The sequence below is a fragment of the Perca fluviatilis genome, chromosome 7 (assembly GCF_010015445.1).
Source record: "Perca fluviatilis chromosome 7, GENO_Pfluv_1.0, whole genome shotgun sequence".
In the NCBI taxonomy this organism is placed as follows: Eukaryota; Metazoa; Chordata; class Actinopteri; order Perciformes; family Percidae; genus Perca; species Perca fluviatilis.
Window position 1 is genome coordinate 32,616,817 of NC_053118.1, and position 27,620 is coordinate 32,644,436.

At 41.7% G+C, this 27,620-nt stretch overlaps 1 protein-coding gene across 4 annotated transcripts in view; it reads right to left on the reverse strand.

Moving 5' to 3' along the window:
* Positions 1-27,620, reverse strand: part of sema6e (sema domain, transmembrane domain (TM), and cytoplasmic domain, (semaphorin) 6E) — a 164,326-nt gene that overhangs the window by 136,173 nt on the left and 533 nt on the right. For 3 of the 4 annotated variants that reach the window (XM_039805608.1, XM_039805607.1, XM_039805602.1), the window contains exon 2: positions 7,439-7,521. The exons of the other annotated variant lie outside the window; for it this stretch is intronic. The gene's annotated coding sequence lies outside the window, so the exon portion shown is untranslated. The remainder of the gene's footprint in view (positions 1-7,438; positions 7,522-27,620) is intronic. 4 annotated transcript variants of the gene reach the window in all.

Below are 27,620 nucleotides of genomic sequence, written 5' to 3' on the forward strand. Positions count from 1 at the left end.
TGTAGAGTTTATTGACAGGCTTTTGTTACTGCATCTCACTTTTAACATTTTGGTTGTTCCAACTTTTTTGTGGCTTTCTCAGACATTTGTCACCTTTTTGTAAATTTGTTGCTTTTTGCGACATTTTTGTACGCTTTTTGTCACATTTTTGTTGACATGAAGCCCTACAAAAGTCATCAAAAGAGTTCCTTAGCCATCGTAGAATTCAGCAAATCAAGAAAAACAATGATCAATTTTTTTTTAACAACAACTTGTTCACAGCCTGAATATGAAAACTCTCTCTGCTTCTTCTGGGGGAATTTCTGAGTCTCCGAGTCAGCAAATCTGCCAAATTCTGCTTTGAATGTCACGTAATTGCAGTTTAAAAAACACTTTCCTGTGTTTTTGGTTTGGCGCACAACTAGGAGGGCCAAAATTTATTGTGAACCCAAACTGATATACGGGCCGGATCTAAATCTGCAATGGGCCAGATTTGGCCCACGGGCCTTTTGTTTGACACGTGTATTAAGGCAAAGTCAATACTTCTGCACTGCTCATTGGACAAAACAAGGACAGCAAAAGATTTTTGCCAAAGACTCTCAATATCTGTAGAGCACCCACTTTGATCTCTGGCCTCTCCCGTCGACCTTCCACCGCGGAGCTGCACTGCGTTCTGGCTCCGAGGCGACCGCCGGACTGTTTCCAGGTTGCTTCATTGACATTTTTTTAGACTAAACGATTAATCAATTAATTGAAAAACCAAACAAGAGATTAATGAAAATCATCGGTAGTTGTAGTCCTAAATCCAATTGAAGAAAAAAAAAAAAAAAAAAAAAAAAGAGAAAGCACATCAAAGCAGTTTCTAAGATTGTGCTAACAGGCAGGTTTGCAACTTTTGTTAAGCCGTTGGTCAGCGGTTCCAACAAAGTAAACTTTTCTGCTACGATTAAGAACAGAGTCAACAAACTGCAGGTCTGATAGCACCCCGAGCATTCCGATATCATCTATAATCCATTTTAAGTAAGCGGCACTAATGACATAAATTGAATGGAATATGATAAAACTCAATCACAGCTGCTACTAAGAACGCCATAGTTAATGACATAATCCTCCTTGTTGAGCTAAAACTCACTAACCTTTACGAAGGGTTACCCCAGAGTGAAGCTTTAAACGGCTTATTGACAGCTCACACTCACACGGTAGAATGTGTGTGTGTGTGTGTGTGTGTGTGTGTGTGTGTGTGTGTGTGTGTGTGTGTGTGTGTGTGTGTGTGTGAATTATGGTCTGACTTGAGTCTCTGTATATCGATTGCACATTTTCTGAACATCAAGAAAGGGAATAATGTATAATCCCAAACCCCAGGAGTCCGCTTAAATTAATGATCTCGTTGCACACACAGATACATCTGGTGAATAAAGGGATGATGGCAAGTTCGACACTCGCAAGAAATTTGCAATCATGCTTCACTGTAATCCAGGCCTTAAATGAGTAAACCTTTTGAATAGTTAAGGCAATTAAGACACTTAAATAAAAAGGAACTTAAACATATAAAAAGAGAAACACTCTGGGAAAAGGGGCTCAACTTAATAAAACAAAGCATATTGATTCTTAATTCAGAAGACACACTATGGCTACCCTCTTTTTCATTTTTCTGGATTTTGTAGCTCCTATTATGATTCTTTCTATTTAGGGGATAAACATGATCTACGTTTTAGTGCTACAGTTCCCATAATTCTTTGGGGGATGCAAACAGGAAGAATAATGTTGGGATGGATGCAGTGAGTTATGCTGTGGACTACAACTTCAGGTTCCAGTCTTCAGCAGCAAAAATATGCCAAATTAGCAAGAAAGAAACCTTCGAAAAACGTGATTCTGGAGTTAAAAGGATCATTTTTTTTCTATGATTTTGAAGCAGATTTATGGACAGTTAATCACAATGGACAGTTTAACTTAAAGGGATACTTTGCCGATTTCAATCCAACTCTGTGTCCTATTTGTGTGGGCAGCGTGTTTAGATAAACAGTGTGTGGCTTTCCTCCGTGGTGCCAGTGCACAGAGCTCGAAACAAAGGAGTTCTGCTTAAATTGAATATAGATTCAGCCAACCTCGGCTGCTGTAAATCAGCAAAATCTCTTAAAAAAATAAAGTGCATCATGTCTGTGTGTTCAGATTTGACTGAGTTATGACTCAGTAGATGCAAATTGATGCAAAGGGGTACTAAGGGTTTTAAAGTACCTTACCTATCGTCTCCATGAGCTGTGTCACAGCCAGTGCGGCAGCATTTTAGTACATTCAAAACAAGCATCATAAAATTCACAACAGAAAGTCTGTGTCTTTAAAAATTAAATTGTAATAAATTAACTTGTATTTCACTTTCAAGAGTCAGAACGTGCTTAGTGCTTGTAAACACGACACAAAGCAAACCGCCAGCACAGCCAACTACACAACATCATGCACAGAACATTTTAATATCAGAGATTTTATATTTTTATCTGGCATGAACTCACTCTAATCTTACTCAGTGTTATCTGAGAATATATCAGTGCTGAATCTCTAACAAAGACAGAGCCCAAATCTTCGGAATGCAGACATCCTGTGAATCCAGCTGAATAATATTCAATTGATGAGACCTCGATAAGATTAGCCCCAGACAAAAATGAGGTAGAAAGGAGGGTTCAGAAACCGATCACTTTTTCTCTCAGTGAATGAACTTTCCCGACAGTGGAGGAATTTGTCAGACTAATTTTGGGTAATCGACCTCTCCTTGCACTGTGGATTTTGGCAGCAGTTTGTAAAACAAATAGTAAAAAACCCTCCACGGTTGCAGATATGTTAGTGTTTAAACATTGTAAACAGGAAGAAAAACTATTAAGATAAGCATTAGTCGTGCTTCAGCTTTAAAGTGTCGCATCTTGTTTGAGTTTAATGCCATTTATTGCATGCATATTGTCTTGTGTATATTTTTATGAAACAATAAAACAAAGCAAATTCACAGCTAGACCCAAAAGCCCTGCACACATCACCCCCAACTTCACAGCCCTGTCTTTTCAATCAATAAATGAGACCACAACTTTCTTGGAATTACCTCATGAATGACCCCTCACTGTCTTTGCTTGCGGTGGACCTCATTTTCTCCCACCTCCTCAAGTCTCTGCATCGCTGTAACTTTGAAGTCCAGCCAGCAAAGGGCTTTGAAAAAGCCCACAATCTCCCCACCATGACAAGGCAGAGGATTAGCCAAGCCCTGCAGGACAGAGTGGAAAGAGGACGGAAGAGGGCTGGAGGAGGAGTAGCACCATTTCCACAAGGGCCGTGTATGTGCAAGCAGCTCTCCCTTCGGCCAGAGCTGCCGGGGATTAACAAGCTACTAAGGAAGCAGAGAACAGACCTCCAGCCCCTTTTTCATGAGTTCCACATAAACCAATTTACAGCCGAGAACTGGGGGGGGGGGACGACAACACTAATTCTGTCCAAAACCGCCTCCTGCTTCAACTCATAATCTTTGTTATGTCACATACAAAATCTGCTTTTGTGGGATGGCAGACAATTTCAGGATGCCCAAGTCAAGAAAGCATGCATCTACAAAAGCTTTCAATTATTGAGTCAACTTCATTGATCAAAAGTGACATTTCAATGGTCACAGAGTGGGGAAAATAAGCAGTTAATCTCACTATCAGACGTGATACAATCAGTCACGGGGGAAGTCACCCTGGAAAGATTGTTTTCCCTTGTGATGCAAAACGAGAGAGAGATTATTCCGCTTTTATCCATTCTGAGCTCAAATATTTGCCTACACTTTGGGCTGTAAATATTTCATAAATGTTCTGCTCTCAATACATTTTCAAGCCATGTATTTGCTGGCTCTCAACCAAAATATAATACAAGCAGAATATAATGTGCTTGTCATGTGTACACTGTCTAAATGTGTCACTGGAATGGCTAATGCAAAAAACTATTTTAAGCAAACGTGCAAGAAAAGGAGCTTTTTCTACAAAGAGTAAGTGAATCCAGGGGAGGTTATGCAGTTAAGCAGTCACTGGTTATGGTAGACTGCAGAAAGAATGGCTGGCATTTCACTGAAGTGCAACTGAGACACAATCTACAGCATCTCAGGATACAATACAACAGTGCTATCATAAGGTAATAGCAACTTATCTCAACAGTAAGGAAGCAGAAACAATAGGCCTTGATTTAAAAAAAAAAAAAAAAAAAAGGTATATCCATACACTGCTGCCTCCCCATCAGTGCATTTCAAGTAATGGGGTCTTTTGTCTTATCTGTGACTGAAAGGAGCTCGAAGACTGTGCCCTTCATCCCTTTGTTGTTTCAGAGTCTCTTGTGGAAATGGAAGATTGGCCCATAGACGTGGGTGTGCGAGGAAGCGCTAGGCGGCCGTGCGAGCACATCAGACTTGAGCGGTCTTAATAAAGCTTCCCTCTATCCACCCCAGAGATCTCCTCACCCCAATTATACGCCTGACACCTCCACCCTCCTCCATCTCGTCTTATTTCTCACAGACCCCCACCTCACCATCCAGTTCCAGCTCTGATCATGGCGCTCTCTTTGCTGGGCTCAAAGCCCCAGGGGCCTGTCCAATATCAGGCTGCTGGTGGCGTTTGCTTCACAGTCGGCTGCCTGACTTGTATGAGGAATGGATCTCTTCTAGTATTGACAAATGATCACTACTGTTCAGCCAGTGACTGTGTTAACTTCCCTTTAACTAAAACAATCCACTAGAGAACCTAGCGTGGCCAAGTGTTTTCACTACCAATTCCTTTTGTAACATTTAGCCTAATCAGGATATTTTGCAGGAATTGGACATCTGTGCATCAAACGTGTGACCTGTCAATGGCATCGCACCCAATGCAACACACACACACACACACACACACACACACACACACACACACTGAGGTGCAAACCTGTAGAGACATGCCTAAAAGGTTCTCCGAAACCCTTTCAAAAGGATCAGAAGATCAGGTCTGACAGCATCGAAACAACTGAGACTGAATGCCTGTTCAAGTCATTCATGTCCAATGAAATGTGAGAAATAAAACTGAAAAGATTTGTTGATTAATCAATAAGTCGGTTGACAGAAAAATAATCCCTGACAATTTTGGTAATAGAGTATCGTTTAACTGCAAGAAATGCAAGAAAGCCAGTAGTTGCAGCTATTTGCAGGTTTTCTTCATCTTCTGTGATAGTAAGTTGAGTTTGGGCTTTGGACTGTTGGTTGGACAAATCATTTAGCAAAAGCCAGTTTGGGTTTTCGTAAATGCCTATGGCCATTTTTCAGTTTTTACTGACATTTTATAGACCACCCATCGAATTGATAATCCTAGTAAATGATCATCAGATTAATGGATGATAAAGATAAACTATGGAAAAAGAGCTTAGATAAATCCACCATGCTAAGGTAAAGTTGCAGAGACTGGAACCTGAATAATGTCACCTCTCTGCAACACCAACTGGAACTTTTTCCATTAAAAAAAAAAAAAGAAAAAGTTTTGCGTCCATGAAACCTGGACTGTATGCGTGATTGCACAAACTAATGCACCACAGTAACATCTACACCACAGCACACCAACAAGTGTAACGACAAAACAGAGCAGGTTACAAACCACAGAACTGCCACTCCTGCGGTATTGTCCATCGTAACTTGTTTTTCAGACATTCTTTGCCGTTTTTACCTTCTGATGCTTTCAAGGTCACACGCGGCCTGCATCTGGCCAGCCATCTGTTTGCAGCCATCCCATGAGGCGTCCTGTCATCCGCGCTCCTTGGCCCTGTCCTCTACTGTCCACATTCAAGCTCACTGGGGAAATGCCCGGCCAGACACTATAGCTTCTCTGCGATTCTACAGGTTTCTGATGCATTTCTTTTTTTTTTTTTAAGATTATATTTTGGGGCTTTTCCCCATTTATTATAGTGACAGTGGATAGACATGAAAGGGGGAGAGAGATGGGTGATGACGAACGCTCTTACTGGGTGAGCAAGAGGCCGCCCTGTTTCTGACACATTTACCTACATATCTACCTGACAACTTTCACAACAGAGCTCACCTCGCTGGAAAACCTCAATCAGGTGTGTACACTTCATAAGTATGCAATGTACTCACAGATCACTCCATATTTTAAGTAGTCAGACTTATTTATGTAGTCCAAAACCACAAGTTTGTCCTGAACTTTACAATCTGTGCAGAATATGGCACCCTATATCCTCAGACCATTGATTTTGATTTAAAAAAAAAATAAAAATAAATAAAAAAATAAAAAACTCTGGGACAGGACAGACAGACATGCAACTGATAGCATGTTTAGAGTAGATAGATGTGGTAGTGGACTTACAAGTAGAGAAACAGACAACTATGAACTACAACAATGCAACGCTACAAGGGGCTCAGAGATACTAAATAAACTGAAGAGCCAAATAACCCTAGACCAGTCTCTCCCGATACTTGTTGATCAGAAAATGTGATTAATGGTTTAAAGCCCCTAAAAACATGGTCTCAAATCTCAAGTATTTCTCTATAACTGTATAATAAAGAGTTCTGACTTAATGAGCAACAACTAAAATTAAAAAAGGTCAGAAAAACACATCTTTAGGTATATCAGTCACTCACGATCGCAACAATTGCACACAAATTCAACCAATCACGTGAATTCGGTGCGACTTGCAATTTTGACCAATCACCGGCGTTTCCCGCGACTTCAACCAATCCCAGCAGTCCCACGTGCCAGACGTGGCGTCAGTGTGTGACTCTGAGAGCCACTGACCAAGCGGGAGTGAGAACAGGTTGACGTGACACACGTACGTCGCCAAATTAATTTCCTTGTTTCTGACATGAAGACAAGACGTGTGTGACTCGAACATCTCACATTTACCAACAAAATCTCCCGCTCCTGCAAAATCAGGCAAGCTCAGACCAAAACAAAAACACAGAAATCTTTCATGTGAAAAAAACCCCAACCCGTCCAATTGGCAGAAAAAAAGTGCATTCATGTAGGACCCATGTTACTCAACAATACAACAATGCATAATAGACAGTGAGCACAATGCTTCAGTGGCTCTAACTTAGCCAATTTATTGCAATGGAAATGTAATGCATCAACTGATTTTGAACCAAGTTTGTCCTTGGTGGGGAAAAACTCTTCATACAAGTGTGAAATATTGAAAAGCTCATTCCTTGACATTTGATTAAAATAAGATAATTGAGTTGACGATATCCAATTCAAAAAGCTGCTTTAGTTGCAGTATTTTCACAAGGCATCCATTAATTAAGTGGTCTCTGTGGACGTCTCCTGAAAGTAGACCTTAGTCTGTCACATTACATCCAATTCAATCTAAATGCTGCATTTGAAAGATCATTGAACAGAGAGTCCAAGTCTCCCTAAATCAAGTCCTCAACTCTTAATTACACAGGATCCACTTCAAAAACAAAACAGCATTTGTACTGTACCTTATCTTTCAAACAGCAATCCACCAAGACGGTAAGTATAGCAGGTTGGTGCAGGCTGGTTAAGACAGCAGCTGTCAGTGTGTCTGCGAAGAAGAAATAAATCACGATTACATCTGTCTGTGTGCGACATAATGCAGGACAGCTGAACAGTGATGCAACTGAAGCCTTTATGAGCAGTCAGAGCAATCATGCATCTTTCTTCAAAGAACTCTAAACTGTCCAAACTAGTAATAAGAATAATAAGAATTGCAGACTTAAAACCGTTCACTTTCATCAGGAAAACCAAAATGTGACATAAAAGTGTTGCTTTGAACTCTGGGGAAGAGACATGGTTGATACAACAGGTTGCTTGTGCAGTAAGTGAACTAAATCTTTTGACAAATCCAAGAGCTCAAACTAGCCAAATCAGATGATGGCATCTCAGCTCACAATCTGCTCCGGCAATCTGCTCCCAGAAAAATGGCTTCACCTTAGCAGTGCACAAACCTAAACTAAGCTTCATCAGATTTTACACACAAAAAAAAACATTTCATCTGCAAGCTGATATGTAAAAAAAAAAAAATAAATAAGTGACAACCTCACTGGGCTTGATAAGCAATTTTCTTTGCCTTTGAAGAAGCTGTCTCCTGGACATATAGCAAATGTATTTATTTTCCTGCTCCAGGAATTGGACATTAAGCATAAAAAAAGCAATCAGAGGTCCAATCTTGTGCGTAATCTCAGAGGGGTTGATGTGCCAAATTCAAATTATAAAAAAAAGACATCCCAATAAGCAATTGCACTGTAATTTTAGAGATTCATTAATCTGACCATTTTTCTGGAAAGCAACGTTCTGTGCAGCTTATCCATACCTCAACCTGACGATAATTGGCTATAATCTTTTATTTAGCCTTGTTGGGATGCTATGAAATGAATGAGATAGTTGGATCCTAAACTGCACAAAAGACTAATTCTGACAAATAATTATGACAGTTTTGACCTCAAGCCCAGCACGTTTCAAGTAGCAGAGCCCAGGAAGACTTGCAGAGGCAGCACCCTCCGGATTAGCAAACACACCAGCTTGCAGCCACATGCTGATGATGGTTCAGTTAAGGTTAGGGCAAAGCCAGCTCGCCATCTTATTTTTTTCTCCTCCATGCGCACTTCTCTTTGGTTTGACAAACTGACAGCAAGCCCTGGATGAAGAGTGTGGCTGTCGTGTTGTGTATCAATATCCTATCCTGGGTCTAGCATGATACCATTGGATAGCCCATATGGTCATTATTTTTGGGTTTCGGTGGAGTGAAATGCTGATCGACAAAGGTTTGTGCTCAACATTTGTAGAAACTAACAGATCAGCTCCGAACTTACAGTACTGCCTGTGAAAAAAAACATCAAAAAACGGGCAGATAAGGCCTTGGAGGAAAACAAATTCCAGCACAGGCTCAACAAAAGGTTCCAGACTATCTCTGAGGCACTTAAAGTTCCCAGACTACAAATTGCCCCTAAATGCATTGTGATTAATTTTGCAGAATGGGTTTGTGCTTTATAGCAAAACCAAGAAGGGTTTCAGGGACGTGGATCAGCTGGCCATCTGCTAGAATTGTGTCTTCCATCATCATCATCCACTTGCAATTTAGCAGGTAGAGCTTGCAGATTTTGCAAGCCTCACAATTCAATACCATTGTAAGCACCATTCCTCACACAAATAACATTTTAAACTCCAAAAAACCCAAGTTACATTTTGAATTATGGGAAGAAATGAGAGAAATTTGAGTTGAACAGTGTTGGCTTAATTTGTTCTGAACAAGCGAAGAGAATGAAAAGTAAGAAACTATTCCCCGGCCTAAATACTCTGGTCCAGCCTGGGCTCGGACTCAACTCCTGACGAAATGCAGAAACACAGTCCACAATCCTTCAATTTAAAAAAAAAAAAAAAAAAAAAAACACAACTTGGAACCAAAACTGAGAGCGTAATTAATAAATCAATGCTTGGCCTCTGAACCGTTGGAGCGATTGTTTCACTTGTTTTGATTTCTTAGGCTACCTCAAGGTCTTAGCCTATGTAATCTGCAGAATTGTTTATGGATGCATCAACTCTTCAAACCTCACACTTGCGGAATCAATTTTATTGATTTGGTAAATTGATACAAGACTGTGGGATAGGAGATGTTAGCGCAACCTATCCGGTTATGTCAGCTCCCATTAACAATGCAAGAATACACAACATGTGTTCAGAGGAATGCAGGGAAGGAACGATTAGCCCTGTGTCGGGCAGCACTTGGTATTAACCGTCTATCTGAATACATTAAGAGTACGAGCTGGGTGGGGTTTGCATGGCAAAGAGAAGGCTAGAGGGAAAAATATATTAAACATCTCACCCTGTACGGTCACGCACAGTTCCTCGCCAGTTTGATTAATCAACTAAGCCCACTGCAGGGAGATTAAGTCGCTCATTATCCCAGATCAAAACTCCAGGGTGCCCCATCTGGTCTGAGGATCAACGTTAGAAGAAGCTTCTTGGGATCATCCAAAGCCCAGGACCATTACAGCATACTGGTCAGCCACTTTACAAACCGTTCTCCAGCTCTTATTTCTTCTTTTTCCTTTCTTAGCAAGCCTTGCATAGTGCTGCTACGGTTCTAGTCTTTAACCACGACGTTCCACTTCTGGGATTGCTCCGGTGCCGCTTGATATTCCGCCGGATGCATGTCTGGTTTCCTTCCACTTTCTTTGTGTTGGAATTTTAAACTCTGGGCGATTTATGAGGACTATGGTTAACTGCTCCTCAGATCTCTGCAGGGTAAAAAAATAAAAATTTGAGTTTCCTGTTGCACGACTAAAGCAACTTTTGAACGTACACGTTCCACCAAAACAAGTTCCTTCCCAAGGCGATTTTGCAGCAGCTCTGTGGGGAGCTTAGCGCCGCCCATGAGGATTGTGATTGGTTTAAAGAAATGCCAATAAACCAGAGCACGTTTTTCTCCCATCCCGGAATGCTGTGTGGACTCGCCAGACCCTCCACCGCAGCGCTGTGGAGGAAGGTCTGGAAGCGAGAGACCACTATGGGTCTCTTTTCTATTGGTTGGATTTAAAACTATGATTTCTTGAGTTTTCTTATTTTGTTCAATCACATCCATGAATTCTATCAAACTGTAATCAAAATATTTTTTTGGCTTGAGACAGAGATATATTGCAATGCTGCAAGGGGCACGGTCCAATATAGAGTATGTGCTGGAAAGTAAGCTTTAAAAGCTTGAAGGCTGAGATCAACAACTGCAACCAAACACATACAATTTTGGCTATTTTATGGATCCAGTCAAATTGGTCTGGATTAGAGCTCGATTTAATATCGGACTTGTAAATGTCTTTATTCAGCAGTTCAGCGAAAGGACACGATGACGCCTCTAAAGTTTAGTGCTTCTTGAAGCAGAAAAAAAATAAATAATCAGCTTCAAATATCACCGCCACACTGATATGGATAATTCAGGTTTGAGGGTGATGATGAGCTCTCTATTTCAGTCTTATTTGTGACCTTTCCATTTTACTTGAGGAGATGTGAGACATGTAAATGGCATCCTGCCATTGCAGATAGTTGATACGGACAAACTTTTTATTCATAATTACAGTTGTCCTTTGGAAACTCCTCAAAATTAAACCCGTGTGAGGTGCAGCAATTCTGAAAAAGCACTATTGAGAAAACACCATCTTTTATGAAATTATAGTGGCTTACTGGCTGGAAGTGAAAAAAAGTTACCCTGAAAGAAAACTATTAGGCTTTGGTTCAATGCTCCATACAGTTTCATGGGGAGAAATAAATAGCAATACATATAACTGTTGAGGCATTAAAAAAAAAAAAAAAAAAAAAAAACAAGTGACTTACTGCATATTGTCTTTTTAATTGTTTTTACTCATTTTATTTCAACTTTAGCATTTTTAATCGAATCTTAACCTTGTATTTCTATATTTTTGCTTTTTGTGTACGTTAGTATATTTCTACTATTCTACTGTAGGTAAATCACACTACTTGGGAGTCTCATACCTTTCGGATGTGATCACATTGTATTTACCAAAATAATTGCTGAGATCTAGGAACATTGCAACATCGTTAAAATAAAAAGGCAGATGGGGGCAACAAACACGAGCAGTCAGATGATCAAAAAGATTGTAAACAAACAGGTTAGTGGGACTATCTAAACCACTTTATTTGGAGGTAACGGAGAATGAGTGCACCCGAAAGGTTTGCCATAATCCCTCATCGTACAGCAGAAATGTACTACAGTATGTATTTTAGGTCAAAGCTGAACCACAAAGTCAGTCTGTAAACTATGACGGATATTGACATTGTCAGTTGGGGTGATACATGTGCTGCCACTTGCCTTTGTTTTCTCATGCAAATACAGGTGTTGCTTAAAACCTGTCCTGACCTGTATGGTGACTGACTGCTCGAGTTTCTGCCCTTTCAAAGTGCTTTTATAGCATTCTCGCTGTGCTCCCAAATCTTACCAGTTAACTTGGTTATTACAGCTGGAAACAATGGCCAAAACTACAAAAATAAAACCCTGCTTCTATGAAAATGGAATTTCCCTTTAGCTTGTAAGTCACCTGTAAAATGTTTTGAACTGCACTAACTGGACTATTGATATTGAAGTGTCAATGGCCATAATGGTTGTGCTAATAGGCTTGTGGTCTCTTCCGTCTTTTCACCAAATGCCAACAACCCAGTGATCATCTGGCAAACAGACCACACTCCTGCCCTTTCTCCACTCTGCCTATTAAAAAAGGAACACATGTGGTAGAGGGTCTTGTTTCAGGGAAAGTGAAAACACACACCCGCTGAGGTACACAGTCGAGCGGAGGAGTCAGGCATGTTGGGACTCTGAACGTATTTCCCCTTTCCTTTGTATCACATTCCCTTACTCCAAATCGCCACATGGGGTAGGGGTAAGTGACTTAACCCCTCCCTACGATCACCAGGCAGGGCCCCCTTCCCTTGACACCCACTCAAGAAAATCAATCAGTATTCAGGTCATGCTACAGAGACGCCCCCCTTAACACATGACCTCCGACCCCAGCAGGGTCCTTCTCAGGGAGCGTGACAGGGATTTGTCTGTGCTGCTGCCAGTGTCTGCTCCATGTCCGACACTAACAAAGTCCTCGTGTTGCAGAGGAGGGGAGGGCGCGACCTGACCCTGTCCACCTTCACCACAATAAATCCAGCTGAGGAGTTCAAGGTGGCCTGACCTGCATCCGACCCCATCTCTGGAAACACAGCTACAAGCGCCAGCTGAGCTTTTTCCCTCCCTCGATGCCCCAGAGTGGAGGGGAGAAAACAGACGATGCACTCAGATTTCGAAGGTGGACAGTATGCAAACACATTTATTCACCCATATTTCACTTCACCCAACTCTCTGACATCCGAACAGTTGGGAAGCCTTGTTTCTGTCATGGGAAGTGTATAAGGGGGCAGAATTAGCATAGCATAATTACTCAGGGGAAAGATCCAGACTCCAAGGAGCAAGACATAACCCATAATTTGCCATTGTGCTCCCTATGCAATTGACAGTCGGTCTATGATATTGGAGATAAAAGTCGGAATTCAGGCTGTTAGTTTAACTGATGGTGCATTCAGTATGATAATAACCACGGCCTTGCACACAGTGAATCTGATGAGCAGTCTCGCAATAGCTCTTCGCCACTATCCCTCCCCTCCATGGGGTATTATCATGCTAATCTAAAAAGGGGAGAAGAAAAAAATACATTTCGGTGAATAAGGAAACATAATAGGAAGCCGGGACCTCTGGAACCGCGAGGACACAAAAGAGGGTATATTCACCGAGCTCTGCCTGAGCAAAGCCGGGGTGACAAATGGACACAGACATTATGCTGGCTGGTTAATTAAAAGAACATAGCCTAATTAAAAATATCTTCCTGGTGAATGGACCGCCTCATCGCAGTATCTGACCTGTGCCTCCCGCACATGTTGGACACAGAGCAGTTAGTCTCTCTCGTTTTTACGCATTTAATTTTCACATCAGAGGGGCTTTGACTGACGAGTGGCAAAGACCGGAGTGGAGCGCTGCAGGAAGTGCGCCAGATCATGGTGGGGGTGCTGGTGCTTGTTAAATGACTGATGATTTCCATTAGACAGTCAATAAGACTTGCACAAGAGATTTGATTTAATGGAATTCCGCATCCCTTCCACAAAACTTTTTCTCATGAATGTGTTTGCGTCCAACTATTCTGCACAGCTTTGGAAATTGTTCAAGGATGATCAGGACTTCATCCTTCATTAATATTAAATGTACAAGTTGTTCGTAACGTAAGCTTAACAATACATAGCCTTTATGGTGATGGCTGCCAAGAGTGAAAGTCTACTTATCTAGGGTACTATTAACTAATAACTGGAAATCTGGTTTGTTAGTGACCATAATTTATACTTTGTTATCATTCCCACTATGTTGGGGGGGGGGTTGTTTTTTATTTTTTTTTTTTTTTGGGGGGGGTTTTGTTCATATATCAACCAATGTGTCCCTGAGCAAGACACTTAACCCCTAGTTGCTCCAGAGGCGTGCAACCTCTGACATATATAGTAATTTTAAGTCGCTTTGGATAAAAGCGTCAGCTAAATGACATGTGATGTAATAATGTAATGTAATATTTTACCTCTTTCTGACATGCCAGTAATGCAGAGATTTGAATTTAATGAGTAACTGAGTGACTTTTTTTAGACAAGTGAAGGCTTGACTTGGAACCATATGACTTTGTTTGCGTTTGTGGTGTGTTAAGACTTTAACGACTTTTTAGAACAGCGTGATGTGTTCTAAGGCTTTTTATGATGTTTTACATGCATATGTACATTATTGACAACTTGTAGTTACAGTAAGCCTTGATCAAATTTACATTCATTATTTTCTAAATTTGTCTGTAAATTTGCAAAAATAGTGATTATTTTTGGTGATATCACCATGCAATGAAGTCACAATATGAATATACATACACTGCCTCAAACCTTAAAAAGGAGTATAAACAGCTGTCCAGTGCCTTGGTGTATGATAGCCTGCAAACCGGACCTCCTGACATTTCATCCTCTTGGTACCTGTAGCAATAGGCCCACTCCAGTGCAGACTGCGTTTTGCTGGTGGGCTACCGTCCGCTTCAGACATGGCCTAAGAGTGAAAATGTGAGTGTGTTGCCCCCTCATTCGTTCACCTAGCTACCTGTCAATGAGAGTTGTGGCATTAAAGTAATAGCGTGGTTTGGCGGTACGCGCTTTGTTTACCCCGAATTGGTTTTCATGCCGGCAGTCATCAGAAACTGCCCCTCAGGGAGAGATAGTGGAGGCAGGGAGGAAAGCAAAGAAGAGAGATCAAACAGCTGCTGAGGATTCATTCGCTGGACCAGGGAAGTGGCTCGTGTGACTGCGTGGGAGGTGTTTTGTTGGGTTTGGGTCTCTTTCTTGGTGGAAATAAAGTAACCTCGGAGTAAATTAATGAACATGTTTTCCAGCCCTGAGCAGTCATCCACATCACTGCACACACACACACACACACACACACACACACACACACACACACACACACACACACACACACACACACAATTACGGATAAAATTATCATCAGCGATTACTTTTGAGATTGTGCTCATGTTCGGAGGATCACAGTTTGACTCTGATCTTCAGACAAATGGCTTGAAACCCTTTCATCTGCAATAGATGTTTGAATTAGGAGAACATGCTTCAACGCTGCCAATATTGATGATCAGATGAGGAAACTTATACGACAACATAATGACAGGCCTATACACTCCTACATGCATTTTGGCTCAGAATCTCCATGTAACTCACACTTAGGTACAGGGTGCTAGACGTGTTTCATGTCCATCAATCTTTTTTTGGTGACGTAACCTCTTTAAATGTGCACATGTCACATATTCACGTCAATGATACATTCATTCATTTAACTGAAATTATTATTATTGCTCAGCTGATATGGTAGTATCCTACGTACGTATCTATCGTATATAAATAAATAATCACAATATTGGTGTAAAAAAGAAAATCGCAATTAGATTTTCCAAAATCGTTCAGCCCTAGAATTCAGTGTGACTCACAATTTTGACCAATCACCCCAAATTTGACCAATAACCAGAGTTCCCCGCAACTTCAACCAATCCCAGCAGTCCCACGTGCCAGACTTTGCGTCAGTATGGGACTCTGCAAGCCACTGACCAAGCGAAGAGTGAGAACGGGTTGACGTAACACACGTTCGTCGCCAAATTCATTTCCTTGTTTCTGATATGAAGACGAGACGTGTGTGACTTTAACGTCTCACATTTACCAACAAAACGTACAGCGAAAGACATATCAGACCGTCCTGCCAACCTGTATACATTTTAACGTCGATGTACGCTGTAACGTTTCTTCACTCTAAAGTCCTGAAAGATGCTGCTGTTTCAATCCTGTCGGCTGTCTGCATCGGGCGGGGCTGCTGCTCAGTTTCTGCCCGCAACTGACGCGCGCACACACGGTGGATGCAGGAAAAACCGGAGATGAGATGTACAGAATGACCTAAATTACGCTTGTTATTGTAAGTGCAATGATAAGTTAAAGTCCAATAAGTACTTTATCAAACCGTATGAATGTGTGTCCCAGCCCAGGCCAGGATAGGAAATTAACTAACAATGTAAAGATCAACAAGCCACTGACAGATATGTTCAAATTTGATTAATTCAATAAATTATTATTTTTTGTCTTAAATCCACTAGCCATTTTCATATTATACCAACACTTGCAGCATCCTGAGACTTTTTGGTAAGGTTACTAGGAAAACTCAGCCAAGAGTAGTTTTATTCTTTTATTTTTAAATAAGTATACCAAAACAAATCGCAACTTTTTTTTGCAAATTTCACTGTCTCTCGCAACTTCATTCCAACAAAAATACAGGCCGCGAAATCCTGGAAGGACTGCCATTAGCGCTAGCTTCTCAGTGGAGCGTTCAGGTCTAGTCAAAACAATGCAGTTTAGCTGGCTTGCACCAGCTGCATGTGTGAGATGTAGCGGCTGTGGATGAGAGGAGAGTGGACTTCTTGAAATCAAAAGACGTTTTGGCGCTGGTGATTTTCCTTTGGCGCTGGCTAAAACCTCTTTGGGGGGGCCCATAAATTCCTCTATGCAGGAAAGATCCTGATAAGCTTTAGTGCAGGAACGATAAGTTGATTAAAAGATTAGTCAATGGACGTAGGATAATTCATAAGGCTTTAATTACTGCGGTTGTAGTTATTCAGGTTTTAGATTCTTAAATGTGAGGATTTTCAGCTTTTGATTATTTTGAATTAAATATCTTTTTTGAAATTTGAAGATGTGACCTTGGCCTCTTGGATATTGGGGTTATTATTCACAATTTTGTGACACGGTTTAATAAAAAAATATAATCGTTTAACAAAGTTTCTTTTTTTAATTATTATTTATGAAAAAAAAATTATTTTTATCAATTTTGAACCATTCAAGAGAGACTCATGATGCACCTATAAAGAATCAATCTTTTCCTGACCACAAGCATGCACCCTCTCTCACACAGACAGACACAGCTGCAGGGGTGAGTCAACACATGGTTAATAAACTGACACACTCACTCTCTCTGTCTCTCTCTAGTTCAGGGCACTGTAGGGGAGGTGTGTTTTACTCACCCTGGAACGCTGCCCAGTTTGGATTCATATGACACTAACTGAAACCCCCCCGATAAACCCCTGCCCTCTCCCCCCAAAGAGAGGTTTAAAAATAGCCTTGATTCGATGGAAACGAGCCCAGAGTTCTGAGAAATGGAGGAAAATGACCAAGCCAAGTGTAGGCGAGCACACTTATCTTACACCGTGTCCAAGCCAAATATTCACTGCACATATGGTGACCACTAAAATATACACAAATAATAGCATGAGAGTTAAAGTATAGATTATAAACAGCCAAAATCCACTCCCGAACGCTTGCAAATAGGTAAAACACGTCATACAAGCACAGGGATTCAGAGTTAAACCTTAAAAAGAAAAGGCACTGCATATTCGAGGCTAAATTTAACACATTCCAGATTTGAGCACGGGGGTATGCAGTGTTTTTTTTCCGGAAAATCAGCCACAATTCCTATCTGCAGAGCACAGGGTGCATGCATAAGAAATCGGATAAAGAGCCTGAGGGAGAAGGAGAGTTGGGAATCCAATCGGAGTTTTATAAACCATCAATGAACCCTTCACCGAAAACGAGAGCTTGCTGGGTTCAACTTCATGCGGTCCATTCAAAGGGCGTGCAGTGCAGAAGTTGCGACGGGACTTGGTCAACTTTTCAAGCAACAAGGTCAAACGGCTCTGCTATTTTTGGAAAGTTTGGAAATTAGACGAAGTTAGGTCCCTCGCTAAAAGTATGCATGTCACATTACCCTGCTGAGAGGAGAGCCCATTTCATTTTTCAAAAGACGTGCGATAACTCTCTGGGAAATAAAATAGCATATTTTCTCTGAACACTTAAATAAATTAAATGTGAGAATACCTGTCACCTTGAGAGCGTGTGCGGAGCAGGAATGGGATGTGATGGGGCATTACTGTGTGAAGACAGCAGCTTTGGATGAAGAGGACAGGAAAAAAAAATGGCTTATCTTAGGTTTTTAATTTCCTGCTTCATTTCACGTTTCAGGACCATAAAAATTCTCATTTTGAAAAACTCCAATAAGCAACAATGAGACATGATCATAACTCCGAATTACTTATATTGTAGGCTAACTAAGCAGCAGCCGCCCCAAACCCCCCCCAACACCCCCCCTCCCTCATGCAGTCAGCCTAATTGCTTTAGGCAAGATGTGACAAGCCAGACAATTGCTTGTGCAACCGATTACCAAAAGAGAAACCTAAAAAAGAAAAAGAAATAAATCTGATATTCCATCAGTCTCACTCACTATGCCAAAATCTCTTAACCCACATTGCTTTGCATCACCGTCTGTTCTGTAGATCTGATCTGTAGCCTCAGGAATGGGGACTACTTTTCCAACACCACCTTGCACACTTCTTTAAAAGGACTTACAGTATGTGTGTGCAGTGCATTTCTGCTGGATTTCACTCTACTAAGACACACAACACAATCAGAAACATCTAATCAAATATCATTGCTCAACCTTACTTTTATATTTTACTGTAATCTGTGTACAGCACAGGTAGTGCTGCAACCAATGATTAAAAGGGATACTTCACTGATTAGCATTAAGATTTGTATCAGTAGAAACACGGTAGTATTTTCGAATGACCGTGCTTCCTTCCCTCATGTCCCCTGAGACTAGATTTCTCTGTATTGTGGGTCTGGAAAAAAGCCTCAGATGACACAAAAATTGTCATTTAGCGCCATCGGAGTCTGTGGACTACAGCCAGCTAGTTCCGCATGTTTTCAACCCGCCCATAGGGGGTCGCACATTACCCGAAGCTTGCCGAAGTGAGACGAGTGTCAGCCATCTTAGAGCTAAGCTACAGCTCTCTTTTTCAGCAGAAAACTTTTACAACAACTATGTGCATTCAAAACTACTGCACATGTGTACCACCGGGATACATTGGTACAGACCGAAGAATATGCAGGACGCTTTATTACAGATGGAATACTCGACACTACGCGAGTTACGCCTGCTATGGAGACCAGCACCTCAGCCTGCGGTCTCGCTCTATGCCGTTAGCCGGGTAAGGGGACATCCAAAGCGGTGAAACGCCGAACGAGGGCAGTAGAGTATGAGCTAGGTGGAAAGCTGACGGTAGCCAGCCACCTGTCTCATCCATCCTGCTTGCAAGTGTCCGCTCATTAGACAACAAATTGGACTACATCCAACTTCAACGAAACTCCCAACGCGAGTTCAGAGACTGCTGTGTTTTTGTGGAAACATGGCTGAACAACAGTGTACCGGAATACCCAGCTACCAGGCCTGCTAGCCCTCCGAGCATGTGCTGCTCTGTCGGGTAAGACTCGACCATTCTACATTCCACGCAAATTCACGGCTGTGTTTATACTCTGTGTTTACAGCCCACCAAGCGCTAATGCTACCAATGCGTTAGCTGAACTTTACGGAGCCTTTGTGTGTGCACTAAATGTAGCCTGTTTCGTGTCGTTTTTAATATGGTGTCGTTTTTATATATTTTAAATGTGTAACACCATTTGAGCCGCGGTGAAACGTTGTTTCGTGTATATGGTTGAAATGACAATAAAACACACTTGAGTTGACTTGACTGCCTCACTGTATTATATCTGTTTTCGGTAGGCGTGGCTTGGGAGTGGACTCTTAGCAAAGCGAAGCAAGTGCAGTTGTTGTCTTTCAGCCACATGAGCCACCAACTTCTAAAAAAAAAAAAGAAAATTCACATTTCTACTACATAAATGACCCAATTTAATACACACTCATCATTCCAGCGGTGACATATCCATTTAATTTCATTATTGATTAATCGACTAAGCACGATTAATCGGTTGGTCTAAATAAAAAAACAATGTAAAATGCCAATGACAATTTCGTGAAGCCCAAGACTAGGTAATTTTTTGCACCCGTGTATAAAAAAATAAAAAAGATTGATGATTGACAATAGTTATAAATTAATTATCCGTCGACCGCTTTGCTAATCAATGAAATATATTAATTGTTTCAGCATCAGGTCAATCAAAAGCAGAAATATTAGACAGCGCTTTAGGCTGTAGATAGACATTTGTCATCATTTTTGAACAATGAATCAAAAAAGAAACCTGAAAATCATCATTACTTGCAGCTCCAATTCTGGTCTAAACTTCAGCAGATCGTTTAGCGTTGCAACTCGAACTGCTCTTGATTCACGCTAACTTGCAGGCTTTCTACAGGCAGCCTTCACAAGATTACCTGTATTAAAACTACATAAAAGAAAGTTTTCTTATCTTAAAATTGCACAAAGCGGTGGCTTAGGCGTCCAGCTGACTCCTTAATCAACCCTGAATTAAAAAGTCTGGCAGAGAAGTTTGTCCAACTCGCTTGTGTTTAAACAACTAAAAACAGAATGGTGCCAAAATAGACGTGGCTGACGGCAGATTCTCAGGCACCATCCAACAACATAAATGGAGCCAACCTGTTTTTCTATCATGTCTGGATCAACCTCGTTTTCTCTCAATTTCATCATTCCATCAGTTGTGAGATTTCAATCTCACAACTGTCACCAAAGGCAGGATGTGTTGTTTTACTCATGATATGCAGCCAATTAAAAAACTAAAAACGGACATTTTCAACAGACCGGTGTTTCTTTCGGGATGACATATGCTCCGATTTGAGGCGACTCACGTCAGTTATAACGTCTTGTGCTGAAAACAAGACAAACGTCAGCTGTGCCAAATGTTCTTTACTAAGAGTGTACACCAAATCAGAGAGCGGCGGTGAGAGGCCCTGGGCGCCTGGTAGGTCTTTCCAGGGAAATAACCTCTGGCACAAAGATGGATGGTTACATTTCTCGCAGCAACAACAGCCGTTTGTTTGGAGGAAATAGGAGTGTAACTGGGCTGTTAGTACAAGCTGTGATAGCCCCTGTGGCTGGGCAGGCAAAGAAAATCACTCCACTAACAGAAACCAAAACTTCACAAATTGAAAAACCAAGGAAAGGGACGTTATGGTGCCGCCCACACAGCTTGATTGAGAGCCAATCTCTGAGAAACGAAGCGCAGAAACCTCACAGCAACAACTCGGCAATGAAGATGAGGAGAGAGAAAAAAAAAAAAAGGTGATGCAGCAGTGGAGTCGTCGCCTAGAAATCTAGACGCACCCTAGTGGCAGCAAATGTAATTTGCAGTCAGGGGGATCTAGCAACTCTCCGTTTGCTTGCGAGCTGGAAAAACCAAACTCTGGCCGGGCCAATCACATTGTGTATAGAGTCGGTGGGCGGGCTTATGGCTGCTGCTGCTGGGAACAGCGGTCTTTGGAATCAGCTTTGGCTGTGACTCTGGAAGACTGGAAGTTAAGCTTTTCTTTGAGAAAAGAACGACACTGAAGTCATTCTTAAAAAAGGAAGATGTGTTCAGAGTTTTGCCGACCGGATACGGCAAAAGTTTAATCTATTAACCAGCTCCGCTACCTTCTTCGTTGCTCTGCCTGGTTGTAGCACTATCTAGGGCTGGGCGATGTGGAGAAAATCAAATATCACAATATTTTTGACCAAATACCTCAATATCGATACCGCAACGATATTGTACTGTTGACTATTGGTGCTTTCACAAAATATTTACACAATGAGATTTTTGATAAATAATCATCACTAATGTGGATATAATGACGAAGTGGGTAAAGGCAAATAATAGAACAGTTACAACCGTCTGGTAAGTTCAGAAAATGACATCACTTTACTGTAATGCAGCCTTTAAAACCAGGAAAAGACAACACTTATGCCATATTACGATATCCAAAATATAAGACGATATCTAGTCTCACATCATGATATCGATATAATATGGATATATTGCCCAGCTCTAGCTCTATCCTATTGCGTGCAATGGGAATTTGAAAGACAACCGTTTATCCCGCCTCTCGGATTGAGCCCTGCCAATGGTGAGTTCCCAGACCCAACATGTTGATGTGGGTCTGGCTTGTCAGGCTAGTGCAGTCAGGCAATATGGAGAAACGTTACCAACATTACCAATATATTGAGATATAGTACTTGCGTATATTCATGATAATGCAATTAACAAAATGTATATTAAAAAGAGCCAGAGATGGATATAAAATGCTAACAAAAAAGCCAATGCACGTAAACATACTGATGCCAAAGTCCCGTAAACATTTCAGCCATTATTTCCAAATTATGACTCCGCACGTGTCGGTTAGGTAGAATTGAAATTGATCATAACATAAATGACTTAAGGTTGGTGACAAGATTTATACGGTCAGTTTCAGTACATTTTACTTTTATTGCCGTTAAAGGCATAAGCAATATGGCAAAATCTATGCCAATTTACTAATTTATTGTGGCGTATAATCCAGGAATCCTTTAAAACAAGTTTCACAGTAGCATCTAATTCTCCTCTACCAGCAAGAAAGAAGGGGAGATTGGGAAGTCAAGGGGGTGATTTGCATCCACTTCCAGCCCGGCTGGCTAATCAATGATGCGGGAGGTCTGCACTCATTATGAAGTGATTAAGACATCATTTGGAGCAACAAACCAATGCACTTTTGCCACCTCCCCCCCCACCCCCCCAGCCCACCCAACTTAAAGTTCAACAATCAATAACTGGTATGGCCAGAGGCTATTTACAGAGACACTTGTTTCCTTATTTCAGTCACTTCCTCCTATTCAACACGAGAGCGAGGAGAATCGAAGTGGATTTAGAGGGGAAGTGATGTTCCAGTACTCTCCATGGTGGCGACAGGGAGTGTGTCGTGATGTCTGTTTTATCTTAATCTTTTGGGAGTTAATATTATCCTACTGAACGTTAAGGTTTTTAAAATAAACAGGATTCTGGGGGATTGTGGGTGACGCGGCTGAATGGGAGTTTTGGAAGATCGTTGCGCTTAGTCATCAGCAAATAATCCTTTAAAACGATGAAAATCCATGCACATATGAAGCCGCATTAGTTACTTCTTCACATAAAATATGCATGAAAAATGACAAGGATTCCTTTTTTGGATGAGTCATTCTCTTTTCCTTTCAAGAGAGATTCTTTTTGTTGTGCATGCTCCTTCCAAGCTGCCCTGTGGGCAGCACACACAGCCCCCTTGCTACATAAATCAAAGAGTACATGTGTGTGTGTGTGTGTCTATGATACTATATTGTGAATACTCTCCGTTTCATCTAAAAAAGGGCAACTGATGCAGGAGGGAGGGAGACAAAAAGCATGAATCTACAAGTATTATGACTGACTGCAGAATTCAGATTTTATTTATTTATTTATTTTTTTTTTTTTTAAACAAAACACAAACCTAAGTGCATGACTTTAGAAAGAAATAAAATGTCTTGAAAACATGCAGCAACTGAGGTTTTAATTCTTAAAGATTATTTCATGAGACAAAAGACCCTCTCTGGCCTAAAAAGTATACATCTGGGGTAATTTGCTGACACTGCTAGTTACAGGTAGAGCCCGACCGATATATTGGTGGGGCCGATATTATCGGCCGATATTAGGCACTTTCCAAACTATATCGGTATTTATAATGGCCGATAAATTTATATTTAAAAAATAAATTAAAAAAAACAGACGAAACACCCTTCAACCATGTTCCGAGTGTTGGTGTTGCATAGTTTGTCCACCAGAGGGCGCTCTGCGGTTGGCAACACTCGTGTCTAACCCTTTAATATATTTTGATGTTCCTCTGTTCTGTTGTGACAATAATACAAGTTTATTTTTAAACTGCATTATCATATTATTTTAGTGAGGACTCAAATAACTAATGTTAGGGAAATCTGTTTATGTTTTGTTACGCATTTCGGTGTTCTTTATCCAAATATTTGTATCGCTATCGGCCTTAAGAATGCTTTATCGGTCGGGCTCTAGTTACAGGTTATATTTCCCTCTCTAATTGCTGGACTCCATCCACTGTGCTTCATGAAGCATAACCAGACACTCATCCACTTTTCCTGCTGTGCTGCTTGTGGCCGTGGCGGGTTGGCAAGTGGAGCCCAAGTCCATGTTCGACAAGGGGTTAACGTTTTTGAAAAACAGCTTCGACAAAACCGCAGGAAGACAGCCAGTCTGGATGGACGGACCGAAGCCTGTCGCTCGTCCAGTTTGTGGTCCGCCGCCTCCCGCCGTCCTTTTCTTCTCCTCCCTCTCCTTCCCTCTAGCCTTTTACTGAACTCAAAGCTTTTCCTCCCAAAATTTACACACTCATCAGCTTGGCTATAATTTCCAGTCCTGCACTAACCACACCAGGACCACAGGAGGTAAGCCACTGCACGCCTGTTTTTGGAATCAAAAATAATTACAAGCCTGCCAAGGACTCAAATCCAATAGCCAATGACTGGACTAGTGGGAGAAAAGGTTGTCAGTGCTGAAAACATCCACTGTATGTACCTTTACTTCCAGAACGGTGCAACAATAATACAGAAACAGATGTAACTAAAGTGCCAGTATAAATTATGTATGTGCCACAGGCAATCTCTAAATGAACTATAAAAATCATGCAGGCCAATGTATCTGGGAGAAACTGTGCAATGTATCAGCAAAAGTATGAGGGAAAACTTTTCCTCGAAGCGCAGCGAAGAAGTTGTTTCTACCCGGTTGGAAGAGTGGCTCAAAATTACCGTGAAAAAAGCCACATCTAGTCGGGACAGTGATGGAGGACCCACTTCAGCCCCGCTGCAGAAGGCACGAGGCAGGTCTGCCTGCTATCCTTAACCTGTGCATTTGTAACGCTCGATGCAACATGTTAATGTGATTTCTTACCAGCTGTGGCCAAACGGGGCCAGACCTGAAGGCCAAGGCCCGATGGTCTCAGCAGATAGCCTGGACCAGCCTGTGCTGTGTCAGCCCTGGATTATGGATGATGGTAGCCTGCAGGGCTGACAGGTAATAATTCACTCCCCAGGGGTCCCACACCCTTCACTGGACACAAGCAGCTGGAAAAGGTTGGGGGGAGGGTGGGGGGGGGCATAGCCTGGGTGCGCACAGTCTCATAATCCACCCTCTTCTCCTGTACTTCAAGAAACTGGCTTCTCATTGGCTGCTCAGTTGCCACGGGTAACCAGCCATTATCAAAATGAAATATGAGGTGCCACAGACCGGTGCCTCTATCAGGTGCAGGGCCAAACAAAGTCCCATATGTTGCGGATGAGGAGCCGAGATTAACTGTTGCTTCCTGAAGCACGGCACTGCACCGGCCCATTCCTCAGACATCGCCAGTTGCACAATGCCGCCATGTGCTGGAGTTCGGAGACACTTCAGACAAATCACTATTGTCGAGGTGCAACAACAATGGCACAAAAAAAAAAAATATCATCCAATGCTCTCAAGTTCCACTGAGCTCGAAATGAGGAGGGGGAATGAGTCATTCAGCGACTTCAAGTTCGCCTGTGGATTTAATGTAACGTGTCTTTGTGTATCCCACTGAAATTCAGTTGTTTTACTCTGACCAATCCAAACTGCAGACTAACTGTGTGTGTATGAGTGTTATATGTGGCTATGTTCAGATATTGAGCACATTATCTTGATGATGAAAATGGAAATAGGCCTGCTGAACGTTCCCCAAGGGCCACAGTCGCTGGTTAGGAGCCTATTTCAACCACCATTACCCTGAGGACCATTAGGACGATGCCATCTGCACAAGCAGGGCCCCTCCACTGGGGCCTCTTGTCATTTCAAACTAAAAGCAAGTGCCGAAATGGAAATCGGAAATAAAATTACACACTGGGCTAAATGCACCATTAACCATGCTAACTGAGCGACGGACCTATCAGGGCCTGGAAATGAGAGCTGGACGAAGAGCAAGCAATTTTCAGGAGGTGACGAGGAAATGAATGCACGCTGGTACTTTGTTCTCGCTCACACATTTACGACTAAATCACCCGTCAGCAGAATGTGACTTTCCTAAAAAAATAAATAAAAAATAGGAGGAGAAAAAGAAAGAGGATTTGATCATTTGTGAGCGTGGGAGACCGCAACAAAGGAGGGTCGAATATAGATTTTTATGCAATATATATAGTATAAGTAGGAGTGCAGACAGTCATGCTGGTAGGAATCGAGCCAATCTCACGCTACACAGGAGCATCTCACTTCTCCTGCAGGGAAGCAGCACCTCTCCTTGTCAGCAGACCAGTAACATGTCAAATAAAATAACCTGAAAACCACATTGCAATGTCCTCCGAGCAGCACAGAGTGCTAAGTCACAGTACCAATGTACAACTGCGGTAGGAAACCGCAAGCCATCAGCGGCCTCCCTGTCCTATGATGTCACTGCAGCAGCTGAGATGAGCAGGGGGACGAGGCAAAAACCAGAGAAAAATCACAAGATCCAACCAGACTGTTACCACTTAAGACATCTGACTGGGTTGGAACAGGAAGTGCATGATGTTTTCCCTCCCAACAGCCAAAACAAGAGGCACATTCTGAACGAGCAAAAAGTTGTCTTTACTGTTCAAATCAAGGCAACGTACCCCTTAAGCTAAACATACATTTTTTAAACGCCTGCAAAACTTTTGCAAGGCTAGGGATAGATCAGAGAGGAAGAACAGGACCATGCAGGCTGCCTCTGAGTCAGGTAAGAAGGCACAGATTGCATTGCAACAGACCAAGATCGACAAAGTAACGGTGTAGTCTGTCTCTGTTTGTGCATAGGATAGGTGTATTTATTGTTGAAATGTACTTAGCCTCAAGTGAAACTGAACACCCACTGAGGGGCAATGGGAGGGCTAATGCACAACAGGCTGAGACAAAAATCATTGTCCTCTTCTTCTGCAGAATGGCTCAAGAGCAGCTCCGAGCATCTATTTCAACATAAATACACCGCCAGCGGCAGGCTGGTGAGAGGAATCTCATGAGAGAAAAGAAGAAAAAACCCGCAGGTTTCTAATCTCTTTAGTGCATCGTAGGCAATACAGAAATCCAATACAGACTGCTGCTAAAAAACTCTGCGTGCAAAACCACAAACCTGTTAGAATAATTAACTCATCGTTTACCCTCAGAGTTTGGCTTTAAGACAAAACTGCAGATGAAGCGAGCATGATTAGCAAGAAAGACATGCAAAGTGAGTGTGCGCCGCTTCAATGTAATCGAACAGTGCCCTAGTTTCTAGACCCTCCCAATCTCAAATTGATTTATTAACGTTATCAGTTAGTAAAAAAAAAAAAAAAAAATAATAAAACACACACATTCCATTTTAGGTTTCTTTGCTTTGCACAAACAAGTCTGAGTAAACAAATTTGGCCTGCTTCCGTTGGTGTCCAAATTAAATTAGTGTGCTCCGAAAGTACGCCACTCAGACAGACACGTTGTCAGTTTGCTAATTCGTGATAAGTTACTGAAGACTCAGTCAACAGAGAAGCAGAAACATGATTTTTGAGCGTTGCAGGTTTGGTACATTGAGGCAAATTTGCACGAAGCATAAGTAGATCTGCGAATATGTGCAGTGTGTGTGTCAAAGCCCGATAACAGTGCGGAGGACAATTAACTGTCAAATAGCTTGCAAAAATCAGTGTAACGTCAGCTCGTAATTTTCTGTTGTCACCCTCAGTGTAGAAATGTTTGGGA